Genomic DNA, 27,281 nt, shown 5'->3' with positions numbered 1-27,281 from the left:
CCCATCATGACCCCCAGTAGCCCCCATCATGACCCCCAGTAGCCACCATCATGACCCCCAACACAACCCTTATGACCCCAGCAGCCCCCATCATGACCCCCCAGTATCCCCCATCATGACCCCCAGTAGCCACCATCATGACCCCCAACACAACCCTTATGACCCCAGTAGCCCCCATCATGACCCCCCAGTGGCCCCCATCATGACCCCCCAGTAGCCACCATCATGACCCCCAACACAACCCTTATGACACCAGTAGCCCCCATCATGACCCCCAGTAGCCACCATCATGACCCCCAACACAACCCTTATGACCCCAGTAGCCCCCGATCATGACCCCCAACACAACCCTTCTGACCCCAGTAGCCCCGATCATGAGCCCCCCAGTAGCCCCCATCATGACCACCCAGTAGCCCCCATCATGACCCCAGTAGCCCCCATCATGACCCCCAGTAGCCCCCCATTCCAGACCCCCCCCAGTAGCGCCCATCATGAACCCCAGTAGCCCCCATCATGACCCCCAGTAGCCCCCCATCATGACCCCATCGCAACACTTATGACCCCCAGTAGCCCCCATCATGACCCCCAGTAGCCCCCATCATGACCCCCAGTAGCCCCATCATGACCCCCCAGTAGCCCCCATCATGACCCCCAGTAGCCCCCATCATAACCCCCAACACAACCCTTATGACCCCAGTAGCCCCCATCATGACCCCCCAGTAGCCCCCATCATGACCCCCAACACAACACTTATGACCCCAGTAGCCCCCATCATGACCCCCCAGTAGCCCCCATCATGACCCCCCAGTAGCCCCCATCATGACCCCCAGTAGCCCCCATCATGATCCCCAGTAGCCCCCATCATGACCCCCAACACATGCCTTATGACACCAGTAGCCCCCATCATGACCCCCAGTAGCCCCCATCATGACCCCCAACACAACCCTTATGACCCCAGTAGCCCCCATCATGACCCCCCAGTAGCCCCCATCATGACCCCCAGTAGCCCCCATCATGACCCCAGTAGCCCCCATCATGACCCCCAGTAGCCCCCATTCCAGACCCCCCAGTAGCCCCCATTGAGAACCCCAGTAGCCACCATCATGACCCCCAGTAGCCCCCCATCATGACCCCCAACACCACACTTATGACCCCCAGTAGCCCCCATCATGACCCCCCAGTAGCCCCCATCATGACCCCCAGTAGCCCCCATAATAACCCCCAACACAACCATTATGACCCCCCAGTAGCCCCCATCATGACCCCCCAGTAGCCCCCATCATGACCCCAGTAGCCACCATCATGACCCCCAACACAACCCTTATGACACCAGTAGCCCTCATCATGACCCCCAGTAGCCCCCATCATGACCCCCCAGTAGCCCCCATCATGACCCCCAGTAGCCCCCATCATGACCCCAGTAGCCCCCATCATGACCCCCAGTAGCCCCCATTCCAGACCCCCCAGTAGCCCCCATTGAGAACCCCAGTAGCCACCATCATGACCCCCAGTAGCCCCCCATCATGACCCCCAACACCACACTTATGACCCCCAGTAGCCCCCATCATGACCCCCAGTAGCCCCCATCATGAACCCCCAGTAGCCCCCATCATGACCCCCAGTAGCCCCCATAATAACCCCCAACACAACCATTATGACCCCCCAGTAGCCCCCATCATGACCCCAGTAGCCACCATCATGACCCCCAACACAACACTTATGACCCCAGTAGCCCCCATCATGACCCCCCAGTAGCCCCCATCATGACCCCCCAGTAGCCCCCATCATACACTTATCTCCCTCACTAGCTTTAAGCACCAACTGTCAGAGCAGCTCACAGATTACTGCACCTGTACATAGCCCACCTATAATTTAGCCCAAACAACTACCTCTTTCCCAACTGTATTTAATTTTAATTTATTTATTTATTTTGCTCCTTTGCACCCCATTATTTTTTATTTCTACTTTGCACATTCTTCCATTGCAAAACTACCATTCCAGTATTTTACTTGCTATATTGTATTTACTTTGCCATCATGGCCTTTTTTGCCTTTACCTCCCTTCTCACCTCACATTGTATATAGACTTGTTTATACTGCATTATTGACTGTATGTTTGTTTTTACTCCATGTGTAACTCTGTGTCGTTTTATCTGTCGAACTGCTTTGCTTTATCTTGGCCAGGTCGCAATTGTAAATGAGAACTTGTTCTCAACTTGCCTACCTGGTTAAATAAAGGTAAAATAAATAAAATAAAATCATGACCCCCAACACAACACTTATGACCCCAGTAGCCCCCATCATGACCCCCCAGTAACCCCCATCATGACCCCAGTAGCCACCATCATGACCCCCAACACAATACTTATGACCCCCAGTAGCCTCCATCATGACCCCCCAGTATCCCCCATCATGACCCCCAGTAGCCCCTATCATGACCCCCAACACAACACTTATGACATCAGTAGCCCCCATCATGACCCCCAGTAGCCACCATCATGACCCCCCAGTAGCCCCCATCATGACCCCCAGTAGCCACCATCATGACCCCCAACACAACCCTTATGACCCCAGCAGCCCCCATCATGACCCTCAGTAGCCCCCATCATGACCCCCAGTAGCCACCATCATGACCCCCAACACAACCCTTATGACCCCAGCAGCCCCCATCATGACCCCCCAGTATCCCCCATCATGACCCCCAGTAGCCACCATCATGACCCCCAACACAACCCTTATGACCCCAGTAGCCCCCATCATGACCCCCCAGTGGCCCCCATCATGACCCCCCAGTAGCCACCATCATGACCCCCAACACAACCCTTATGACACCAGTAGCCCCCATCATGACCCCCAGTAGCCACCATCATGACCCCCAACACAACCCTTATGACCCCAGTAGCCCCCGATCATGACCCCCAACACAACCCTTCTGACCCCAGTAGCCCCGATCATGAGCCCCCAGTAGCCCCCATCATGACCACCCAGTAGCCCCCATCATGACCCCAGTAGCCCCCATCATGACCCCCAGTAGCCCCCATTCCAGACCCCCCCAGTAGCGCCCATCATGAACCCCAGTAGCCCCCATCATGACCCCCAGTAGCCCCCCATCATGACCCCAACGCAACACTTATGACCCCCAGTAGCCCCCATCATGACCCCCAGTAGCCCCCATCATGACCCCCAGTAGCCCCCATCATGACCCCCCAGTAGCCCCCATCATGACCCCCAGTAGCCCCCATCATAACCCCCAACACAACCCTTATGACCCCAGTAGCCCCCCATCATGACCCCCCAGTAGCCCCCATCATGACCCCCCAGTAGCCCCCATCATGACCCCCAGTAGCCCCCATCATGATCCCCAGTAGCCCCCATCATGACCCCCAACACAAGCCTTATGACACCAGTAGCCCCCATCATGACCCCCAGTAGCCCCCATCATGACCCCCAACACAACCCTTATGACCCCAGTAGCCCCCATCATGACCCCCCAGTAGCCCCCATCATGACCCCCAGTAGCCCCCATCATGACCCCAGTAGCCCCCATCATGACCCCCAGTAGCCCCCATTCCAGACCCCCCAGTAGCCCCCATTGAGAACCCCAGTAGCCACCATCATGACCCCCAGTAGCCCCCCATCATGACCCCCAACACCACACTTATGACCCCCAGTAGCCCCCATCATGACCCCCCAGTAGCCCCCATCATGACCCCCAGTAGCCCCCATAATAACCCCCAACACAACCATTATGACCCCCCAGTAGCCCCCATCATGACCCCCCAGTAGCCCCCATCACGACCCCAGTAGCCACCATCATGACCCCCAACACAACCCTTATGACACCAGTAGCCCTCATCATGACCCCCAGTAGCCCCCATCATGACCCCCAACACAACCCTTATGACCCCAGTAGCCCCCATCATAACCCCCAGTAGCCCCCATCATGATCCCCAGTAGCCCCCCATCATGACCCCCAACACAAGACTTATGACCCCAGTAGCCCCCATCATGACCACCAGTAGCCCCTATCATGGCCACCCAGTAGCCCCCATCATGACCCCCAGTAGCCACCATCATGACCCCCAGTAGCCACCATCATGACCCCCCAGTAGCCCCCATCATGACCCCCAGTAGCCACCATCATGACCCCCAGTAGCCCCCATCACGACCCCCAGTAGCCCCCATCATAACCCCCAACACAACCCTTATGACCCCAGTAGCCCCATCATGACCCCCCAGTAGACCCCATCATGACCCCAGTAGCCACCATCATGACTCCCAACACAACATTTATGACCCCAGTAGCCCCCATCATGACCCCCCAGTAGCCCCCATCATGACCCCCCAGTAGCCCCCATCATGACCCCCAGTAGCCCCCATCATGACCCCCAGTAGCCCCCATAATGATCCCCAGTAGCCACCATCATGACCCCCAGTAGCCTCCATCATGACCCCCAGTAGCCACCATCATGACCCCCAGTAGCCACCATCATGACCCCCAGTAGCCTCCATCATGACCCCCCAGTAGCCACCATCATGACCCCCAGTAGCCACCATCATGACCCCCAGTAGCCCCCATCATAACCCCCAACACAACCCTTATGACCCCAGTAGCCCCATCATGACCCCCCAGTAGACCCCATCATGACCCCAGTAGCCACCATCATGACTCCCAACACAACATTTATGACCCCATTAGCCCCCATCATGACCCCCCAGTAGCCCCCATCATGACCCCCCAGTAGCCCCCATCATGACCCCCAGTAGCCCCCATCATGATCCCCAGTAGCCCCCATCATGACCCCCAACACAACCCTTCTGACCCCAGTAGCCCCCATCATGACCCCAGTAGCCCCCATCATGACCCCCAGTAGCCCCCATTCCAGACCCCCCAGTATCCCCCATCATGAACCCCAGTAGCCCCCATCATGACCCCCAGTAGCCCCCCATCATGACCCCCAACACAACACTTATGACCCCCAGTAGCCCCCATCATGACCCCCAGTAGCCCCCATCATGCCCCCAGTAGCCCCCATCATTACCCCCAGTAGCCCCCATCATAACCCCCAACACAACCCTTATGACCCCAGTAGCCACCATCATGACCCCCAGTAGCCACCATCATGACCCCCCAGTAGCCCCCATCATGACCCCCAGTAGCCACCATCATGACCCCCAGTAGCCCCCATCATGACCCCCAGTAGCCCCCATCATAACCCCCAACACAACCCTTATGACCCCAGTAGCCCCATCATGACCCCCCAGTAGCCCCCATCATGATCCCCAGTAGCCCCCATCATGACTCCCAACACAACATTTATGACCCCATTAGCCCCCATCATGACCCCCCAGTAGCCCCCATCATGACCCCCAGTAGCCCCCATCATGACCCCCAGTAGCCCCCATCATGATCCCCAGTAGTCCCCATCATGACCCCCAACACAACCCTTCTGACCCCAGTAGCCCCCATCATGACCCCAGTAGCCCCCATCATGACCCCCAGTAGCCCCCATTCCAGACCCCCCAGTATCCCCCATCATGAACCCCAGTAGCCCCCATCATGACCCCCAGTAGCCCCCCATCATGACCCCCAACACAACACTTATGACCCCCAGTAGCCCCCATCATGCCCCCAGTAGCCCCCATCATTACCCCCAGTAGCCCCCATCATTACCCCAGTAGCCCCCATCATAACCCCCAACACAATCCTTATGACCCCAGTAGCCACCATCATGACCCCCAGTAGCCACCATCATGACCCCCCAGTAGCCCCCATCATGACCCCCAGTAGCCACCATCATGACCCCCAGTAGCCCCCATCATGACCCCCAGTAGCCCCCATCATAACCCCCAACACAACCCTTATGACCCCAGTAGCCCCATCATGACCCCCCAGTAGCCCCCATCATGATCCCCAGTAGCCCCCATCATGACCCCCAACACAACCCTTCTGACCCCAGTAGCCCCCATCATGACCCCCCAGTAGCCCCCATCATGACCCCCCCAGTAGCCCCCATCATGACCCCAGTAGCCACCATCATGAACCCCAGTAGCCCCCATCATGACCCCCAGTAGCCCCCCATCATGACCCCCAACACAACACTTATGACCCCCAGTAGCCCCCATCATGACCCCCAGTAGCCCCCATCATGACCCCCAGTAGCCCCCATCATTACCCCCAGTAGCCCCCATCATAACCCCCAACACAACCCTTATGACCCCAGTAGCCCCCATCATGACCCCCCAGTAGCCCCCATCATGACCCCAGTAGCCACCATCATGACCCCCAACACAACATTTATGACCCCAGTAGCCCCCATCATGACCCCCCAGTAGCCCCCATCATGACCCCCCAGTAGCCCCCATCATGACCCCCAGTAGCCCCCATCATGACCCCCAGTAGCCCCCATCATGACCCCCAGTAGCCCCCATCATGACCCCCCAGTAGCCCCCATCATGACCCCCAGTAGCCCCCATCATAACCCCCAACACAACCCTTATGACCCCAGTAGCCCCCATCATGACCCCCCAGTAGCCCCCATCATGACCCCCAACACAACAGTTATGACCCCAGTAGCCCCCATCATGACCCCCCAGTAGCCCCCATCATGACCCCCCAGTAGCCCCCATCATGACCCCCCAGTAGCCCCCATCATGACCCCCAACACAACACTTATGACCCCAGTAGCCCCCATCATGACCCCCCAGTAACCCCCATCATGACCCCAGTAGCCACCATCATGACCCCCAACACAATACTTATGACCCCCAGTAGCCCCCATCATGACCCCCCAGTATCCCCCATCATGACCCCCAGTAGCCCCTATCATGACCCCCAACACAACACTTATGACATCAGTAGCCCCCATCATGACCCCCAGTAGCCACCATCATGACCCCCCAGTAGCCCCCATCATGACCCCCAGTAGCCACCATCATGACCCCCAACACAACCCTTATGACCCCAGCAGCCCCCATCATGACCCCCAGTAGCCCCCATCATGACCCCCAGTAGCCACCATCATGACCCCCAACACAACCCTTATGACCCCAGCAGCCCCCATCATGACCCCCCAGTATCCCCCATCATGACCCCCAGTAGCCACCATCATGACCCCCAACACAACCCTTATGACCCCAGTAGCCCCCATCATGACCCCCCAGTGGCCCCCATCATGACCCCCCAGTAGCCACCATCATGACCCCCAACACAACCCTTATGACACCAGTAGCCCCCATCATGACCCCCAGTAGCCACCATCATGACCCCCAACACAACCCTTATGACCCCAGTAGCCCCTTATCATGACCCCCAACACAACCCTTCTGACCCCAGTAGCCCCGATCATGAGCCCCCAGTAGCCCCCATCATGACCACCCAGTAGCCCCCATCATGACCCCAGTAGCCCCCATCATGACCCCCAGTAGCCCCCATTCCAGACCCCCCCAGTAGCGCCCATCATGAACCCCAGTAGCCCCCATCATGACCCCCAGTAGCCCCCCCATCATGACCCCATCGCAACACTTATGACCCCCAGTAGCCCCCATCATGACCCCCAGTAGCCCCCATCATGACCCCCAGTAGCCCCCATCATGACCCCCCCAGTAGCCCCCATCATGACCCCCAGTAGCCCCCATCATAACCCCCAACACAACCCTTATGACCCCAGTAGCCCCCATCATGACCCCCCAGTAGCCCCCATCATGACCCCCAACACAACACTTATGACCCCAGTAGCCCCCATCATGACCCCCCAGTAGCCCCCATCATGACCCCCCAGTAGCCCCCATCATGACCCCCAGTAGCCCCCATCATGATCCCCAGTAGCCCCCATCATGACCCCCAACACATGCCTTATGACACCAGTAGCCCCCATCATGACCCCCAGTAGCCCCCATCATGACCCCCAACACAACCCTTATGACCCCAGTAGCCCCCATCATGACCCCCCAGTAGCCCCCATCATGACCCCCAGTAGCCCCCATCATGACCCCAGTAGCCCCCATCATGACCCCCAGTAGCCCCCATTCCAGACCCCCCAGTAGCCCCCCATTGAGAACCCCAGTAGCCACCATCATGACCCCCAGTAGCCCCCCATCATGACCCCCAACACCACACTTATGACCCCCAGTAGCCCCCATCATGACCCCCCAGTAGCCCCCATCATGACCCCCAGTAGCCCCCATAATAACCCCCAACACAACCATTATGACCCCCCAGTAGCCCCCATCATGACCCCCCAGTAGCCCCCATCATGACCCCAGTAGCCAACCTCATGACCCCCAACACAACCCTTATGACACCAGTAGCCCTCATCATGACCCCCAGTAGCCCCCATCATGACCCCCCAGTAGCCCCCATCATGACCCCCAGTAGCCCCCATCATGACCCCCCAGTAGCCCCCATCATGACCCCCAGTAGCCCCCATCATGACCCCAGTAGCCCCCATCATGACCCCCAGTAGCCCCCATTCCAGACCCCCCAGTAGCCCCCATTGAGAACCCCAGTAGCCACCATCATGACCCCCAGTAGCCCCCCATCATGACCCCCAACACCACACTTATGACCCCCAGTAGCCCCCATCATGACCCCCAGTAGCCCCCATCATGAACCCCGAGTAGCCCCCATCATGACCCCCAGTAGCCCCCATAATAACCCCCAACACAACCATTATGACCCCCCAGTAGCCCCCATCATGACCCCCCAGTAGCCCCCATCATGACCCCAGTAGCCACCATCATGACCCCCAACACAACACTTATGACCCCAGTAGCCCCCATCATGACCCCCCAGTAGCCCCCATCATGACCCCCCCAGTAGCCCCCATCATGACCCCCAACACAACACTTATGACCCCAGTAGCCCCCATCATGACCCCCCAGTAACCCCCATCATGACCCCAGTAGCCACCATCATGACCCCCAACACAATACTTATGACCCCCAGTAGCCTCCATCATGACCCCCCAGTATCCCCCATCATGACCCCCAGTAGCCCCTATCATGACCCCCAACACAACACTTATGACATCAGTAGCCCCCATCATGACCCCCAGTAGCCACCATCATGACCCCCCAGTAGCCCCCATCATGACCCCCAGTAGCCACCATCATGACCCCCAACACAACCCTTATGACCCCAGCAGCCCCCATCATGACCCTCAGTAGCCCCCATCATGACCCCCAGTAGCCACCATCATGACCCCCAACACAACCCTTATGACCCCAGCAGCCCCCATCATGACCCCCCAGTATCCCCCATCATGACCCCCAGTAGCCACCATCATGACCCCCAACACAACCCTTATGACCCCAGTAGCCCCCATCATGACCCCCCAGTGGCCCCCATCATGACCCCCCAGTAGCCACCATCATGACCCCCAACACAACCCTTATGACACCAGTAGCCCCCATCATGACCCCCAGTAGCCACCATCATGACCCCCAACACAACCCTTATGACCCCAGTAGCCCCCGATCATGACCCCCAACACAACCCTTCTGACCCCAGTAGCCCCGATCATGAGCCCCCAGTAGCCCCCATCATGACCACCCAGTAGCCCCCATCATGACCCCAGTAGCCCCCATCATGACCCCCAGTAGCCCCCATTCCAGACCCCCCCAGTAGCGCCCATCATGAACCCCAGTAGCCCCCATCATGACCCCCAGTAGCCCCCCATCATGACCCCAACGCAACACTTATGACCCCCAGTAGCCCCCATCATGACCCCCAGTAGCCCCCATCATGACCCCCAGTAGCCCCCATCATGACCCCCCAGTAGCCCCCATCATGACCCCCAGTAGCCCCCATCATAACCCCCAACACAACCCTTATGACCCCAGTAGCCCCCATCATGACCCCCCAGTAGCCCCCATCATGACCCCCCAGTAGCCCCCATCATGACCCCCAGTAGCCCCCATCATGATCCCCAGTAGCCCCCATCATGACCCCCAACACAAGCCTTATGACACCAGTAGCCCCCATCATGACCCCCAGTAGCCCCCATCATGACCCCCAACACAACCCTTATGACCCCAGTAGCCCCCATCATGACCCCCCAGTAGCCCCCATCATGACCCCCAGTAGCCCCCATCATGACCCCAGTAGCCCCCATCATGACCCCCAGTAGCCCCCATTCCAGACCCCCCAGTAGCCCCCATTGAGAACCCCAGTAGCCACCATCATGACCCCCAGTAGCCCCCCATCATGACCCCCAACACCACTCTTATGACCCCCAGTAGCCCCCATCATGACCCCCCAGTAGCCCCCATCATGACCCCCAGTAGCCCCCATAATAACCCCCAACACAACCATTATGACCCCCCAGTAGCCCCCATCATGACCCCCCAGTAGCCCCCATCACGACCCCAGTAGCCACCATCATGACCCCCAACACAACCCTTATGACACCAGTAGCCCTCATCATGACCCCCAGTAGCCCCCATCATGACCCCCAACACAACCCTTATGACCCCAGTAGCCCCCATCATAACCCCCAGTAGCCCCCATCATGATCCCCAGTAGCCCCCCATCATGACCCCCAACACAAGACTTATGACCCCAGTAGCCCCCATCATGACCACCAGTAGCCCCTATCATGGCCACCCAGTAGCCCCCATCATGACCCCCAGTAGCCACCATCATGACCCCCAGTAGCCACCATCATGACCCCCCAGTAGCCCCCATCATGACCCCCAGTAGCCACCATCATGACCCCCAGTAGCCCCCATCATGACCCCCAGTAGCCCCCATCATAACCCCCATCACAACCCTTATGACCCCAGTAGCCCCATCATGACCCCCCAGTAGACCCCATCATGACCCCAGTAGCCACCATCATGACTCCCAACACAACATTTATGACCCCAGTAGCCCCCATCATGACCCCCCAGTAGCCCCCATCATGACCCCCCAGTAGCCCCCATCATGACCCCCAGTAGCCCCCATCATGACCCCCAGTAGCCCCCATCATGATCCCCAGTAGCCACCATCATGACCCCCAGTAGCCTCCATCATGACCCCCAGTAGCCACCATCATGACCCCCAGTAGCCACCATCATGACCCCCAGTAGCCTCCATCATGACCCCCAGTAGCCACCATCATGACCCCCAGTAGCCACCATCATGACCCCCAGTAGCCCCCATCATAACCCCCAACACAACCCTTATGACCCCAGTAGCCCCATCATGACCCCCCAGTAGACCCCATCATGACCCCAGTAGCCACCATCATGACTCCCAACACAACATTTATGACCCCATTAGCCCCCATCATGACCCCCCAGTAGCCCCCATCATGACCCCCCAGTAGCCCCCATCATGACCCCCAGTAGCCCCCATCATGATCCCCAGTAGCCCCCATCATGACCCCCAACACAACCCTTCTGACCCCAGTAGCCCCCATCATGACCCCAGTAGCCCCCATCATGACCCCCAGTAGCCCCCATTCCAGACCCCCCAGTATCCCCCATCATGAACCCCAGTAGCCCCCATCATGACCCCCAGTAGCCCCCCATCATGACCCCCAACACAACACTTATGACCCCCAGTAGCCCCCATCATGACCCCCAGTAGCCCCCATCATGCCCCCAGTAGCCCCCATCATTACCCCCAGTAGCCCCCATCATAACCCCCAACACAACCCTTATGACCCCAGTAGCCACCATCATGACCCCCAGTAGCCACCATCATGACCCCCCAGTAGCCCCCATCATGACCCCCAGTAGCCACCATCATGACCCCCAGTAGCCCCCATCATGACCCCCAGTAGCCCCCATCATAACCCCCAACACAACCCTTATGACCCCAGTAGCCCCATCATGACCCCCCAGTAGCCCCCATCATGATCCCCAGTAGCCCCCATCATGACTCCCAACACAACATTTATGACCCCATTAGCCCCCATCATGACCCCCCAGTAGCCCCCATCATGACCCCCCAGTAGCCCCCATCATGACCCCCAGTAGCCCCCATCATGATCCCCAGTAGTCCCCATCATGACCCCCAACACAACCCTTCTGACCCCAGTAGCCCCCATCATGACCCCAGTAGCCCCCATCATGACCCCCAGTAGCCCCCATTCCAGACCCCCCAGTATCCCCCATCATGAACCCCAGTAGCCCCCATCATGACCCCCAGTAGCCCCCCATCATGACCCCCAACACAACACTTATGACCCCCAGTAGCCCCCATCATGCCCCCAGTAGCCCCCATCATTACCCCCAGTAGCCCCCATCATTACCCCCAGTAGCCCCCATCATAACCCCCAACACAATCCTTATGACCCCAGTAGCCACCATCATGACCCCCAGTAGCCACCATCATGACCCCCCAGTAGCCCCCATCATGACCCCCAGTAGCCACCATCATGACCCCCAGTAGCCCCCATCATGACCCCCAGTAGCCCCCATCATGACCCCCAGTAGTCCCCATCATAACCCCCAACACAACCCTTATGACCCCAGTAGCCCCATCATGACCCCCCAGTAGCCCCCATCATGATCCCCAGTAGCCCCCATCATGACCCCCAACACAACCCTTCTGACCCCAGTAGCCCCCATCATGACCCCCCAGTAGCCCCCATCATGACCCCAGTAGCCACCATCATGAACCCCAGTAGCCCCCATCATGACCCCCAGTAGCCCCCCATCATGACCCCCAACACAACACTTATGACCCCCAGTAGCCCCCATCATGACCCCCAGTAGCCCCCATCATGACCCCCAGTAGCCCCCATCATTACCCCCAGTAGCCCCCATCATAACCCCCAACACAACCCTTATGACCCCAGTAGCCCCCATCATGACCCCCCAGTAGCCCCCATCATGACCCCAGTAGCCACCATCATGACCCCCAACACAACATTTATGACCCCAGTAGCCCCCATCATGACCCCCCAGTAGCCCCCATCATGACCCCCCAGTAGCCCCCATCATGACCCCCAGTAGCCCCCATCATGATCCCCAGTAGCCCCCATCATGTCCCCCAACACAACCCTTATGACACCAGTAGCCCCCATCATGACCCCCAGTAGCCCCCATCATGACCCCCAACATAACCCTTATGACCCCAGTAGCCCCCATCATAACCCCCAGTAGCCCCCATCATGATCCCCAGTAGCCCCCCATCATGACCCCCAACACAACAGCTCAGGATTTAACCCATGTAGAAGTGTTGTGGCTCAGGATTTAACCCATGTAGAAGTGTTGTGGCTCAGGATTTAACCCATGTAGAAGTGTTGTGGCTCAGGATTTAACCCATGTAGAAGTGTTGTGGCTCAGGATTTAACCCATGTAGAAGTGTTGTGGCTCAGGATTTAACCCATGTAGAAGTGTTGTGGCTCAGGATTTAACCCATGTAGAAGTGTTGTAGCTTTGTGGCTCAGGATTTAACCCATGTAGAAGTGTTGTAGCTTTGTCCTTGTTGTCTTTATGTGTTGTACATGTCATTAAAATGTCGTCTCAGATCAGATCAGCATACGGAGGCTTATCAAGAGTACAGAGATGGTCTGATGTGTGTGATCACCATATGTTATACCTGACACTGATGGTCTGATGTGTGTGTGATCACCATATGTTATACCTGACACTATTGAAACCACGTGTAAAAACATAAAAAGTATTTTTCAATGACACTGAGGGACAGTGTTTTAACAACTAATACCGGTTTGCCTGAGGCTGCAGGCTTGCAGGTGTTTGTACACATGCATATACACACACTCTCATTCAAATAGACACATAGAAGAACACACACATACATGTCATAGTGCCAGACATGCACACAAACATATACAGTTGGCATCGCTGTTGTGAATTCAGTCGTCCTGGATGTCCTTTTATTATTATTATTATTATTGTTGTTGTTGTTGTTGTTGTTGTTGTTGTTATTGTTATTATTATTATTATTATTTATATTATTATTGTTATTGTTATTATTATTATTATTCAGTTTGTTTAATTGTTGTTTGCTGTTTTCTTCTGTCTTTTCCTTTTCTCTTCAGTTCATTCTCTTGGTTGTTGGTGTGTTGGGGGTTCTTGGGGGTGGGGGTTCATTCTCTTGGTTGTTGGTGCGTTGGGGGGTTCTTGGGGTGGGGGTTCATTCTCTTGGTTGTTGGTGCGTTGGGGGGTTCTTGGGGGTGGGGGTTCATTCTCTTGGTTGTTGGTGCGTTGGGGGGTTCTTGGGGGTGGGGGTTCATTCTCTTGGTTGTTGGTGCGTTGGGGGGTTCTTGGGGGTGGGGGTTCATTCTCTTGGTTGTTGGTGCGTTGGGGGTTCTTGGGGGTGGGGGTTCATTCTCTTGGTTGTTGGTGTGTTGGGGGGTTCTTGGGGGTGGGGGTTCATTCTCTTGGTTGTTGGTGCGTTGGGGGGTTCTTGGGGGTGGGGGTTCATTCTCTTGGTTGTTGGTGCGTTGGGGGGTTCTTGGGGGTGGGGGTTCATACTCTTGGTTGTTGGTGCGTTGGGGGGTTCTTGGGGTGGGGGTTCATTCTCTTGGTTGTTGGTGCGTTGGGGGGTTCTTGGGGGTGGGGTTCATACTCTTGGTTGTTGGTGCGTTGGGGGGTTCTTGGGGGTGGGGGTTCATTCTCTTGGTTGTTGGTGCGTTGGGGGTTCTTGGGGGTGGGGGTTCATTCTCTTGGTTGTTGGTGCGTTGGGGGGTTCTTGGGGGTGGGGGTTCATTCTCTTGGTTGTTGGTGCGTTGGGGGGTTCTTGGGGGTGGGGGTTCATTCTCTTGGTTGCTGGTGCGTTGGGGGGTTCTTGGGGGTGGGGGTTCATTCTCTTGGTTGTTGGTGTGTTGGGGGGTTCTTGGGGGTGGGGGGTTCATTCTCTTGGTTGTTGATGCATTGGGGGGTTCTTGGGGGTGGGGGTTCATTCTCTTGGCTGTTGATGCATTGGGGGGTTCTTGGGGGTGGGGGTTCATTCTCTTGGCTGTTGATGCATTGGGGGGTTCTTGGGGGTGGGGATTCATTCTCTTGGTTGTTGGTGTGTTGGGGGGTTCTTGGGGGTGGGGATTCATTCTCTTGGTTGTTGGTGCGTTGGGGGGTTCTTGGGGGTGGGGGTTCATTCTCTTGGTTGTTGGTGCGTTGGGGGTTCTTGGGGGTGGGGGTTCATTCTCTTGGTTGTTGGTGCGTTGGGGGTTCTTGGGGGTGGGGGTTCATTCTCTTGGTTGTTGGTGTGTTAGGGGGTTCTTGGGGGTGGGGGTTCATTCTCTTGGTTGTTGGTGCGTTGGGGGGTTCTTGGGTGTGGGGGATCATTCTCTTGGTTGTTGGTGCGTTGGGGGGTTCTTGGGGGTGGGGGATCATTCTCTTGGCTGTTGATGCATTGGGGGGTTCTTGGGGGTGGGGGTTCATTCTCTTGGTTGTTGGTGTGTTAGGGGGTTCTTGGGGGTGGGGGTTCATTCTCTTGGTTGTTGGTGCGTTGGGGGTTCTTGGGGGTGGGGGTTCATTCTCTTGGTTGTTGGTGCGTTGGGGGTTCTTGGGTTGGGGGTTCATTCTCTTGGTTGTTGGTGCGTTGGGGGGTTCTTGGGGGTGGGGGTTCATTCTCTTGGTTGTTGGTGCGTTGGGGGGTTCTTGGTGGTGGGGGTTCATTCTCTTGGTTGTTGGTGTATTGGGGGGTTCTTGGGGGTGGGGGTTCATTCTCTTGGTTGTTGGTGTGTTGGGGGGTTCTTGGGGGTGGGGGTTCATTCTCTTGGTTGTTGGTGCGTTGGGTGGTTCTTGGGGGTGGGGGTTCATTCTCTTGGTTGTTGGTGCGTTAGGGGGTTCTTGGGGGTGGGGGTTCATTCTCTTGGTTGTTGGTGCGTTGGGGGTTCTTGGGGGTGGGGGTTCATTCTCTTGGTTGTTGGTGCGTTGGGGGTTCTTGGGGGTGGGGGTTCATTCTCTTGGTTGTTGGTGCGTCGGGGGGTTCTTGGGGGTGGGGGTTCATTCTCTTGGTTGTTGGTGTGTTGGGGGGTTCTTGGGGGTGGGGGTTCATTCTCTTGGTTGTTGGTGTGTTGGGGGGTTCTTGGGGGTGGGGGTTCTGGTCTTAGTATTTTGTGTTTTCTTTATTATTTTGGTCAGGCCAGGGTGTGACATGGGTTTATTATGTGGTGTGTTTTGTCTTGGGGTTTTAGTAGGTATTGGGATTGTGGCTTAGTAGGGTTATCGAGAAAAGTCTATGGTTGCCTGAAGTGGTTCTCAATCAGAGGCAGGTGATTATCGTTGTCTCTGATTGGGAACCATATTTAGGCAGCCATATTCTTTGAGTGTTTTGTGGGTGATTGTTCCTGTCTCTGTGTGTGTTTGCACCAGATAGGCTGTATAGGTTTTCATGTTTGTTGTCCGGCTCTCCTTCACCGCAAGAACACCGTAACAGTCTGTTGGGTGACTGGTGTGGTGTAGTAATTGAGCGGCTTCACTGCAAGAACACCGTAACAGTCTGTTGGGTGACTGGTGTGGTGTAGTAATTGAGCGGCTTCACTGCAAGAACACCGTAACAGTCTGTTGGGTGACTGGTGTGGTGTAGTAATTGAGCGGCTTCACTGCAAGAACACCGTAACAGTCTGTTGGGTGACTGGTGTGGTGTAGTAATTGAGCGGCTTCACTGCAAGAACACCGTAACAGTCTGTTGGGTGACTGGTGTGGTGTAGTAATTGAGCGGCTTCACCGCAAGAACACCGTAACAGTCTGTTGGGTGACTGGTGTGGTGTAGTAATTGAGCGGCTTCACCGCAAGAACACCGTAACAGTCTGTTGGGTGACTGGTGTGGTGTAGTAATTGAGCGGCTTCACTGCAAGAACACCGTAACAGTCTGTTGGGTGACTGGTGTGGTGTAGTAATTGAGCGGCTTCACTGCAAGAACACCGTAACAGTCTGTTGGGTGACTGGTGTGGTGTAGTAATTGAGCGGCTTCACTGCAAGAACACCGTAACAGTCTGTTGGGTGACTGGTGTGGTGTAGTAATTGAGCGGCTTCACTGCAAGAACACCGTAACAGTCTGTTGGGTGACTGGTGTGGTGTAGTAATTGAGCGGCTTCACTGCAAGAACACCGTAACAGTCTGTTGGGTGACTGGTGTGGTGTAGTAATTGAGCGGCTTCACTGCAAGAACACCGTAACAGTCTGTTGGGTGACTGGTGTGGTGTAGTAATTGAGCGGCTTCACTGCAAGAACACCGTAACAGTCTGTTGGGTGACTGGTGTGGTGTAGTAATTGAGCGGCTTCACCGCAAGAACACCGTAACAGTCTGTTGGGTGACTGGTGTGGTGTAGTAATTGAGCGGCTTCACCGCAAGAACACCGTAACAGTCTGTTGGGTGACTGGTGTGGTGTAGTAATTGAGCGGCTTCACCGCAAGAACACCGTAACAGTCTGTTGGGTGACTGGTGTGGTGTAGTAATTGAGCGGCTTCACTGCAAGAACACCGTAACAGTCTGTTGGGTGACTGGTGTGGTGTAGTAATTGAGCGGCTTCACTGCAAGAACACCGTAACAGTCTGTTGGGTGACTGGTGTGGTGTAGTAATTGAGCGGCTTCACCGCAAGAACACCGTAACAGTCTGTTGGGTGACTGGTGTGGTGTAGTAATTGAGCGGCTTCACCGCAAGAACACCGTAACAGTCTGTTGGGTGACTGGTGTGGTGTAGTAATTGAGCGGCTTCACTGCAAGAACACCGTAACAGTCTGTTGGGTGACTGGTGTGGTGTAGTAATTGAGCGGCTTCACTGCAAGAACACCGTAACAGTCTGTTGGGTGACTGGTGTGGTGTAGTAATTGAGCGGCTTCACTGCAAGTATATTGTATGTTTGGGATTTTCAATCACATGTTTTTTATATAAATCAAATAATCAGATGAAACATATTGTGCTTCTTATCACAGACTACTTTGTGTCAATGTTTAACAAGGCCTCTCTCCCTCCTCACCAGTGAGTGTCATGATCAAAGATATGATCAAGATCCTCACATACAGTGAATCGTTTGGTTATTGTGCTGCCACAGAATGAATTGTGAGCAAGGCCTCAAAAAAAGCTTTATATACCAGAGCTGGAGTTCTCTATATTATTGAAACAATGATGCGATTGTTTCTGAGAATCTCAACAGGTGTGGATCCCGTGGGGGAAAGATTCTATTGGGGGAAAGGTTCCTGTGGGGGTTGCTATTGAAGCCAAGAAGGGGAGTGAGGTGTGTGTGTGTGTGTGCTCACACACATGCATGTGGGAGTCTGGGTGAGGACGTGTGTCCATCTGATTAATAATGGGCATGTGCCTGCACTCAATTTTATACACTAATTGCAGTCTCACCCCATTCATTTCTAATTACCGGCCATTTTTGTCCGGAAACACCACAGGTGGACAAAAGGTAAATAAAACCCCAAATGTTAGGAAAATCATCCACATTTATTTTGTGTGTTCAGATGCCCTTTGTGGACAAAGTTATGGAACCTTGGGACAGTCAGATTAAATTAGTTACATTTTTCAGAGAGAACTTGTAAATTGGTCCAATTCGACTGGAACACAGCATGAGGGATAGTCAATAGTAGAGAGGGATAAAAAGAATGTTGATAGAACGTAATAGAACAGCTGATAGAATGTAATGTAAAAGAATGTCAGCTGAAAGAATGTAATTTAAAATGTCAGCTGATCGAATGCAATATATAAGAATGTCAGCTGATAGAATGTAATATAAAAGAATGCCAGCTGATAGAATGTAATGTAAAAGAATGTCAGCTGATATAATGTAATGTAAAAGAATGTCAGCTGATAGAATGTAATTTAAAATGTCAGCTGATCGAATGCAATATATAAGAATGTCAGCTGATAGAATGTAATATAAAAGAATGCCAGCTGATAGAATGTAATATAAAAGAATGTCAGTTGATATAATGTAATATAAAATAATGTCAGCTGATAGAATGTAATGTAAAATAATTTCAGCTGATAGAATGCAATATATAAGAATGTCAGCTGACAGAATGCAATATATAAGAATGTCAGCTGACAGAATGTAATATAAAAGAATGTCAGTTGATATAATGTAATATAAAATAATGTCAGCTGATAGAATGTAATGTAAAAGAATTTCAGCTGATAGAATGCAATATATAAGAATGTCAGCTGACAGAATGTAATATATAAGAATGTCAGCTGATAGAATGTAATGTAAAAGAATGTCAGCTGACAGAATGTAATATAAAAAATGTCAGCTGATAGAATGTAATGTAAAAGAATGTCAGCTGAAAGAATGTAATTTAAAATGTCAGCTGATCGAATGCAATATATAAGAATGTCAGCTGATAGAATGTAATATATAAGAATGCCAGCTGATAGAATGTAATATAAAAGAATTTCAGCTGACAGAATGCAATATATAAGAATGCCAGCTGATAGAATGTAATATAAAAGAATGTCAGCTGATAGAATGTAATATAAAAGAATGTCAGCTGATAGAATGTAATATAAAAGAATGTCAGCTGATAGAATGTCATCTAAAAGAATGTCAGCTGATAGAATGTAATATATAAGAATGTCAGCTGATAGAATGTAATATAAAAGAATGTCAGCTGATAGAATGTCATCTAAAAGAATGTCAGCTGATAGAATGTAATATATAAGAATGTCAGCTGATAGAATGTAATATAAAAGAATGTCAGCTGATAGAATGTAATATAAAAGAATGTCAGCTGATAGAATGTCATCTAAAAGAATGTCAGCTGATAGAATGTAATATATAAGAATGTCAGCTGATAGAATGTAATATAAAAGAATGCCAGCTGATAGAATGTAATATAAAAGAATGTCAGCTGATAGAATGTAATGTAAAAGAATGTCAGCTGATAGAATGTCATCTAAAAGAATGTCAGCTGATAGAATGTAATATAAAAGAATGTCAGCTGATAGAATGTAATATAAAAGAATGTCAGCTGATAGAATGTAATATAAAAGAATGTCAGCTGATAGAATGTAATATAAAAGAATGCCAGCTGATAGAATGTAATATAAAAGAATGTCAGCTGATAGAATGTAATATATAAGAATGTCAGCTGATAGAATGTAATATAAAAGAATGTCAGCTGATGGAATGTAATATAAAAGAATGTCAGCTGATAGAATGTAATATAAAAGAATGTCAGCTGATAGAATGTAATATAAAAGAATGTCAGCTGATGGAATGTAATATAAAAGAATGTCAGCTGATAGAATGTAATATAAAAGAATGTCATCTAAAAGAATGTTGTCTAAAAGAATGTCATCTAAAAGAATGTCCGATGAATGAACGTCCGGGGAGAGATGGGGAGGCAGGGGGGGAGGAATAGTAAAGCAGGGGGGAGAGACGGTGTGGAGACTGGGAGGCAGGGCTCAGAGACAGTGGGGAGGGATGGGGAGACAGTGGGGAGGGATGGGGAGACAGTGTGGAGGGATGGGGAGACAGAAAAACAGGCAGGGAGAGATCCTCCAACATCCTCTTGACTGGTTTACATTAGGGTAACATTAGACTCCTCAGCTGAAATGACAAATCAATAACAGGGTAACATTAGACTCCTCAGCTGAAATGACAAATCAATACCAGGGTAACATTAGACTCCTCAGCTGAAATGACAAATCAATACCAGGGTAACATTAGACTCCTCAGCTGAAATGACAAATCAATACCAGGGTAACATTAGACTCCTCAGCTGAAATGACAAATCAATACCAGGGTAACATTAGACTCCTCAGCTGAAATGACAAATCAATACCAGGGTAACATTAGACTCCTCAGCTGAAATGACAAATCTGATCTGGGGTCAGTTATCTGACAACACAACACAGAGCAACAGGTATTACCATACGACCAGCTGATTCTGATCTGGGGTCAGTTATCTGACAACACAACACAGAGCAACCAGCTGATTCTGATCTGGGGTCAGTTATCTGACAACACAATACAGAGTAACCAGCTGAGTCTGATCTGGGGTCAGTTATCTGACAACACAACACAGAGCAACCAGCTGATTCTGATCTGGGGTCAGTTATCTGACAACACAGAACAACAGGTATTACCATACGACCAGCAGATTCTGATCTGGGGTCAGTTATCTGACAACACAGAACAACAGGTATTACCATACGACCAGCTGATTCTGACCTGGGGTCAGTTATCTGACAACACAACACAGAGCAACCAGCTGATTCTGACCTGGGGTCAGTTATCTGACAACACAGAACAACAGGTATTACCATACGGCCAGCTGATTCTGATCTGGGGTCAGTTATCTGACAACACAACACAGAGCAACCAGCTGATTCTGACCTGGGGTCAGTTATCTGACAACACAGAGCAACAGGTATTACCTTACGACCAGCTGATTCTGATCTGGGGTCAGTTATCTGACAACACAGAACAACAGGTATTACCATACGACCAGCTGATTCTGACCTGGGGTCAGTTATCTGACAACACAACACAGAGCAACCAGCTGATTCTGACCTGGGGTCAGTTATCTGACAACACAGAACAACAGGTATTACCATACGGCCAGCTGATTCTGATCTGGGGTCAGTTATCTGACAACACAACACAGAGCAACCAGCTGATTCTGATCTGGGGTCAGTAATCTGACAACACAACACAGAGCAACAGGTATTACCATACGACCAGCTGATTCTGACCTGGGGTCAGTTATCTGACAACACAACACAGAGCAACCAGCTGATTCTGACCTGGGGTCAGTTATCTGACAACACAGAGCAACAGGTATTACCTTACGACCAGCTGATTCTGATCTGGGGTCAGTTATCTGACAACACAGAGCAACAGGTATTACCTTACGACCAGCTGATTCTGATCTGGGGTCAGTTATCTGACAACACAACACAGAGCAACAGGTATTACCATACGACCAGCTGATTCTGACCTGGGGCCAGTTATCTGACAACACAACACTGAGCAACCAGCTGATTCTGACCTGGGGTCAGTATCTGACAACACAGAGCAACAGGTATTACCATACGACCAGCTGAGTCTGATCTGGGGTCAGTTATCTGACAGAGCAACAGTGGAGGAAGGGAGCGGAGGGAGGGAGGGCCAGACAGATGGAGGAGGAGGGGTAGATTGGATCAAATGAAGCCCAGGGGGAAACTGACACTCAGTAAAGGTTAAACAGGCCACAGAAATGCCATCAAAATGCCATTTCAACAGGACTTGACCTTTTGGGGGCTTTCATCACATATAAAACTATAGGAAAACCGAACGTCTGTGGTGTGTGTGTGGGGGTGGGGGGGGGGTCCAGTCAGTGCATAGAGCCAGTGGGGGAAAAGGGGGTCAATCCCTGATGAAAAGCTTAAAACATCTCTTTGATCTGTTTTTTTCCACCTTTATTTAACCAGGTAGGCTAGTTGAGAACAAGTTCTCATTTACAATTGCGACCTGGCCAAGATAAAGCAAAGCAGTCCGACAGATACAACGACACAGAGTTACACATGGAGTAAAACAAACATACAGTCAATAATACAGTAGAAACAAGTCTATATACGATGTGAGTAAATGAGGTGAGAAGGGAGGTAAAGGCAAAAAAGGCCATGGTGGCGAAGTAAATACAATATAGCAAGTAAAACACTGGAATGGTAGATTTGCAATGGAAGAATGAAGTAGAAATAAAAATAATGGGGTGCAAAGGAGCAAAATAAATAAATAAATAAAATATAGTTGGGAAAGAGGTAGTTGTTTGGGCTAAATTATAGGTGGGCTATGTACAGGTGCAGTAATCTGTGAGCTGCTCTGACAGTTGGTGCTTAAACTAGTGAGGAAGATAAGTGTTTCCAGTTTCAGAGATTTTTGTAGTTCGTTCCTGTTACATATCAACAGTCTGTTGATAAACAGCTTTAATCATGTCTGTTCCTGCTGCTAGAGGTCTGTTGATAAACAGCTTTAATCATGTCTGTTGATAAACAGCTTTAATCATGTCTGTTCCTGCTGGTGGAGGTCTGTTGATAAACAGCTTTAATCATGTCTGTTCCTGCTGGTAGAGGTCTGTTGATAAACAGCTTTAATCATGTCTGTTGATAAACAGCTTTAATCATGTCTGTTCCTGCTGCTAGAGGTCTGTTGATAAACAGCTTTAATCACGTCTGTTCCTGCTGGTAGAGGTCTGTTGATAAACAGCTTTAATCATGTCTGTTCCTGCTGGTAGAGGTCTGTTGATAAACAGCTTTAATCATGTCTGTTCCTGCTGGTAGAGGTCTGTTGATAAACAGCTTTAATCATGTCTGTTCCTGCTGCTAGAGGTCTGTTGATAAACAGCTTTAATCATGTCTGTTCCTGCTGGTAGAGGTCTGTTGATAAACAGCTTTAATCATGTCTGTTCCTGCTGGTAGAGGTCTGTTGATAAACAGCTTTAATCATGTCTGTTCCTGCTGCTAGAGGTCTGTTGATAAACAGCTTTAATCATGTCTGTTCCTGCTGGTAGAGGTCTGTTGATAAACAGCTTTAATCATGTCTGTTCCTGCTGGTAGAGGTCTGTTGATAAACAGCTTTAATCATGTCTGTTCCTGCTGGTAGAGGTCTGTTGATAAACAGCTGTAATCATGTCGGTTCCTGCTGGTGGAGGTCTGTTGATAAACAGCTTTAATCATGTCTGTTCCTGCTGGTAGAGGTCTGTTGATAAACAGCTTTAATCATGTCTGTTCCTGCTGGTAGAGGTCTGTTGATAAACAGCTTTAATCATGTCTGTTCCTGCTGGTAGAGGTCTGTTGATAAACAGCTTTAATCATGTCTGTTCCTGCTGGTAGAGGTCTGTTGATAAACAGCTTTAATCATGTCTGTTCCTGCTGCTAGAGGTCTGTTGATAAACAGCTTTAATCATGTCTGTTCCTGCTGCTAGAGGTCTGTTGATAAACAGCTTTAATCATGTCTGTTCCTGCTGGTAGAGGTCTGTTGATAAACAGCTTTAATCATGTCTGTTCCTGCTGGTAGAGGTCTGTTGATAAACAGCTTTAATCATGTCTGTTCCTGCTGCTAGAGGTCTGTTGATAAACAGCTTTAATCATGTCTGTTCCTGCTGGTAGAGGTCTGTTGATAAACAGCTTTAATCATGTCTGTTCCTGCTGCTAGAGGTCTGTTGATAAACAGCTTTAATCATGTCTGTTCCTGCTGCTAGAGGTCTGTTGATAAACAGCTTTAATCATGTCTGTTCCTGCTGCTAGAGGTCTGTTGATAAACAGCTTTAATCAGGTCTGTTCCTGCTGCTAGAGGTCTGTTGTTAAACAGCTGTTAAAGAAATGTCTCTGTCTGCCTGTCCTACTGATGCTGATATGAATTGAACTGTTTTGCAATTAAAGTGTGATAATGACAATTGATCTTAAACCCAATTGGAAGGCTTGAAGCCTGTTTGATAGGCAGATCTCTCCATAGAGCCGTCAGACTGATTTCAAGCCCCAACTGATACAGCCAGATTATCCCTTATGTTGGACCTTTATAGGATGCAGCCTAAAGGAACCCTATTCCCTACATAGTGCACTACTTTAGACAGGGCCCTATAGAACCCTATTCCCTACATAGTGCACTACTGTAGACCAGAGCCATATAGAACCCTATTCCCTATATAGTGCACTACTTTGGACCAGGGCCCTATAGAACCCTATTCCCTATATAGTGCACTACTTTAGGGCAGGGACCTATAGAACCCTATTCCCTACATAGTGCACTACTTTAGACCAGGGCCCTATAGAACCCTATTCCCTATATAGTGCACTACTTTAGACCAGAGCCATATAGAACCCTATTCCCTATATAGTGCACTACTTTGGACCAGGGCCCTATAGAACCCTATTCCCTATATAGTGCACTACTTTGGACCAGGGCCCTATAGAACCCTATTCCCTATATAGTGCACTACTTTAGACCAGAGCCATATAGAACCCTATTCCCTATATAGTGCACTACTTTGGACCAGGGCCCTATAGAACCCTATTCCCTATATAGTGCACTACTTTGGACCAGGGCCCTATAGAACCCTATTCCCTATATAGTGCACTACTTTAGACCAGAGCCATATAGAACCCTATTCCCTATATAGTGCACTACTTTAGACCAGAGCCCTGTAGAACCCTATTCCCTATATAATGCACTACTTTAGACCAGGGCCCTGTAGAACCCTATTCCCTATATAATGCACTACTTTAGACCAGGGCCCTATAGAACCCTATTCCCTATATAGTGCACTACTTTAGACCAGAGCCCTATAGAACACAGTGATGCTATGTTGATGGATGGGCCCTTGACTCCTCTCTTCAACTAAGGAGAAACAGTGATGCTATGTTGATGGATGGGCCCTTGACTCCTCTCTTCAACTAAGGAGAAACACTGATGCTATGTTGATGGATGGGCCCTTGACTCCTCTCTTCAACTAAGGAGAAACAGTGATGCTATGTTGATGGATGGGCCCTTGACTCCTCTCTTCAACTAAGGAGAAACACTGATGCTATGTTGATGGATGGGCCCTTGACTCCTCTCTTCAACTAAGGAGAAACACTGATGCTATGTTGATGGATGGGCCCTTGACTCCTCTCTTCAACTAAGGAGAAACACTGATGCTATGTTGATGGATGGGCCCTTGACTCCTCTCTTCAACTAAGGAGAAACACTGATGCTATGTTGATGGATGGGCCCTTGACTCCTCTCTTCAACTAAGGAGAAACACTGATGCTATGTTGATGGATGGGCCCTTGACTCCTCTCTTCAACTAAGGAGAAACACTGATGCTATGTTGATGGATGGGCCCTTGACTCCTCTCTTCAACTAAGGAGAAACAGTGATGCTATGTTGATGGATGGGCCCTTGACTCCTCTGATCTTTGCTCATCCTCCCTCCTTCAGGCTTTTCATCACATCACATCGTAGAGACGGGAACATAGAAACGGTGCTACCAGAGATATCTGTGTTGAGAAATGGGATGCATTCTCCATGCAGATTCCAAGGGCAAAGATTGAATCTAACCTGAGAACATGTTCTGATTCAGTGGCCAAATTCCTTAGTGTTTTGTATTGTATTTCTGATAACATGTGAAACATGCCTTAGTTTAAGGTCAGTGTTAATGGGATTATAAAGGACTGTTCTGGTCCTACTGCTGGACCAATCATAGTGGAGCAACTCAAACTAACCTGACTAGTCCCTCAATGCTAGCACCTTAGGTGCAACAAAGGGGCTTTAGAAATCAAAATATTCTAATAATGATAATGATAATTAGTAGTATCTGGACGCTCAGAGAACTACAACCTTCCAGAACACTCAGAGAACTACAACCTTCCAGAACACTCAGAGAACTACAACCTTCCAGAACACTCAGAGAACTACAACCTTCCAGAACACTCAGAGAACTACAACCTTCCAGAACACTCAGAGAACTACAACCTTCCAGAACACTCAGAGAACTACAACCTTCCAGAACACTCAGAGAACTACAACCTTCCAGAACACTCAGAGAACTACAACCTTCCAGAACACTCAGAGAACTACAACCTTCCAGAACACTCAGAGAACTACAACCTTCCAGAACACTCAGAGAACGACAGCCTTCCAAAACACTCAGAACTACAACCTTCCAAAACACTCTGTCTCCCTTCACCTCTCTCTCTCTCTCTCTCTCTCTCTCTCTGCACCTATCTCTCCCTCCCCCTGCCTCCCCCGGCCCAGAATGCAACAGTGCACAACAGTAATTAATATCATCAAGGTCAATTATGTTCTAGTTTAAATCCTAATGAGGAAAGCCTCCCTGAGGTTGTTATTAGAAAGAGGCTCTTTAGCAGGAAAATAGGTCTACATAAGATACATATTATGGGATAGAAGAAGACCAGTACCAGGTGTTTTTCTCCTGGTATCGTTCTATGTTTAGGAGGTAATGTAGACAGGACCAGGTGTATTTCTACTGGTATTATGTTTAGGAGGTAGTGTAGACAGGACCAGGTGTATTTCTCCTGGTATCATCTATGTTTAGGAGGTAGTGTAGACAGGACCAGGTGTATTTCTCCTGGTATCATTCTATGTTTAGGAGGTAGTGTAGACAGGACCAGGTGTATTTCTCCTGGTATTATGTTTAGGAGGTAGTGTAGACAGGACCAGGTGTATTTCTACTGGTATTATGTTTAGGAGGTAGTGTAGACAGGACCAGGTGTATTTCTACTGGTATTATGTTTAGGAGGTAGTGTAGACAGGACCAGGTGTATTTCTCTTGGTATCATTCTATGTTTAGGAGGTAGTGTAGACAGGACCAGGTGTATTTCTCCTGGTATTATGTTTAGGAGGTAGTGTAGACAGGACCAGGTGTATTTCTCCTGGTATTATGTTTAG

General features: G+C 51.1%; 1 protein-coding gene across 1 annotated transcript in view; it reads left to right on the top strand.

Annotated features, from left to right (window-relative positions):
- Window positions 1-27,281, top strand: part of LOC109885592 (glypican-6-like) — a 434,345-nt gene that overhangs the window by 150,180 nt on the left and 256,884 nt on the right. The window lies entirely within an intron of this gene.

Source organism: Oncorhynchus kisutch, unplaced genomic scaffold (genome assembly GCF_002021735.2).
Source record: "Oncorhynchus kisutch isolate 150728-3 unplaced genomic scaffold, Okis_V2 scaffold727, whole genome shotgun sequence".
NCBI classification, from domain to species: domain Eukaryota; kingdom Metazoa; phylum Chordata; class Actinopteri; order Salmoniformes; family Salmonidae; genus Oncorhynchus; species Oncorhynchus kisutch.
This window is presented reverse-complemented; position numbering and strand designations above follow the sequence as displayed.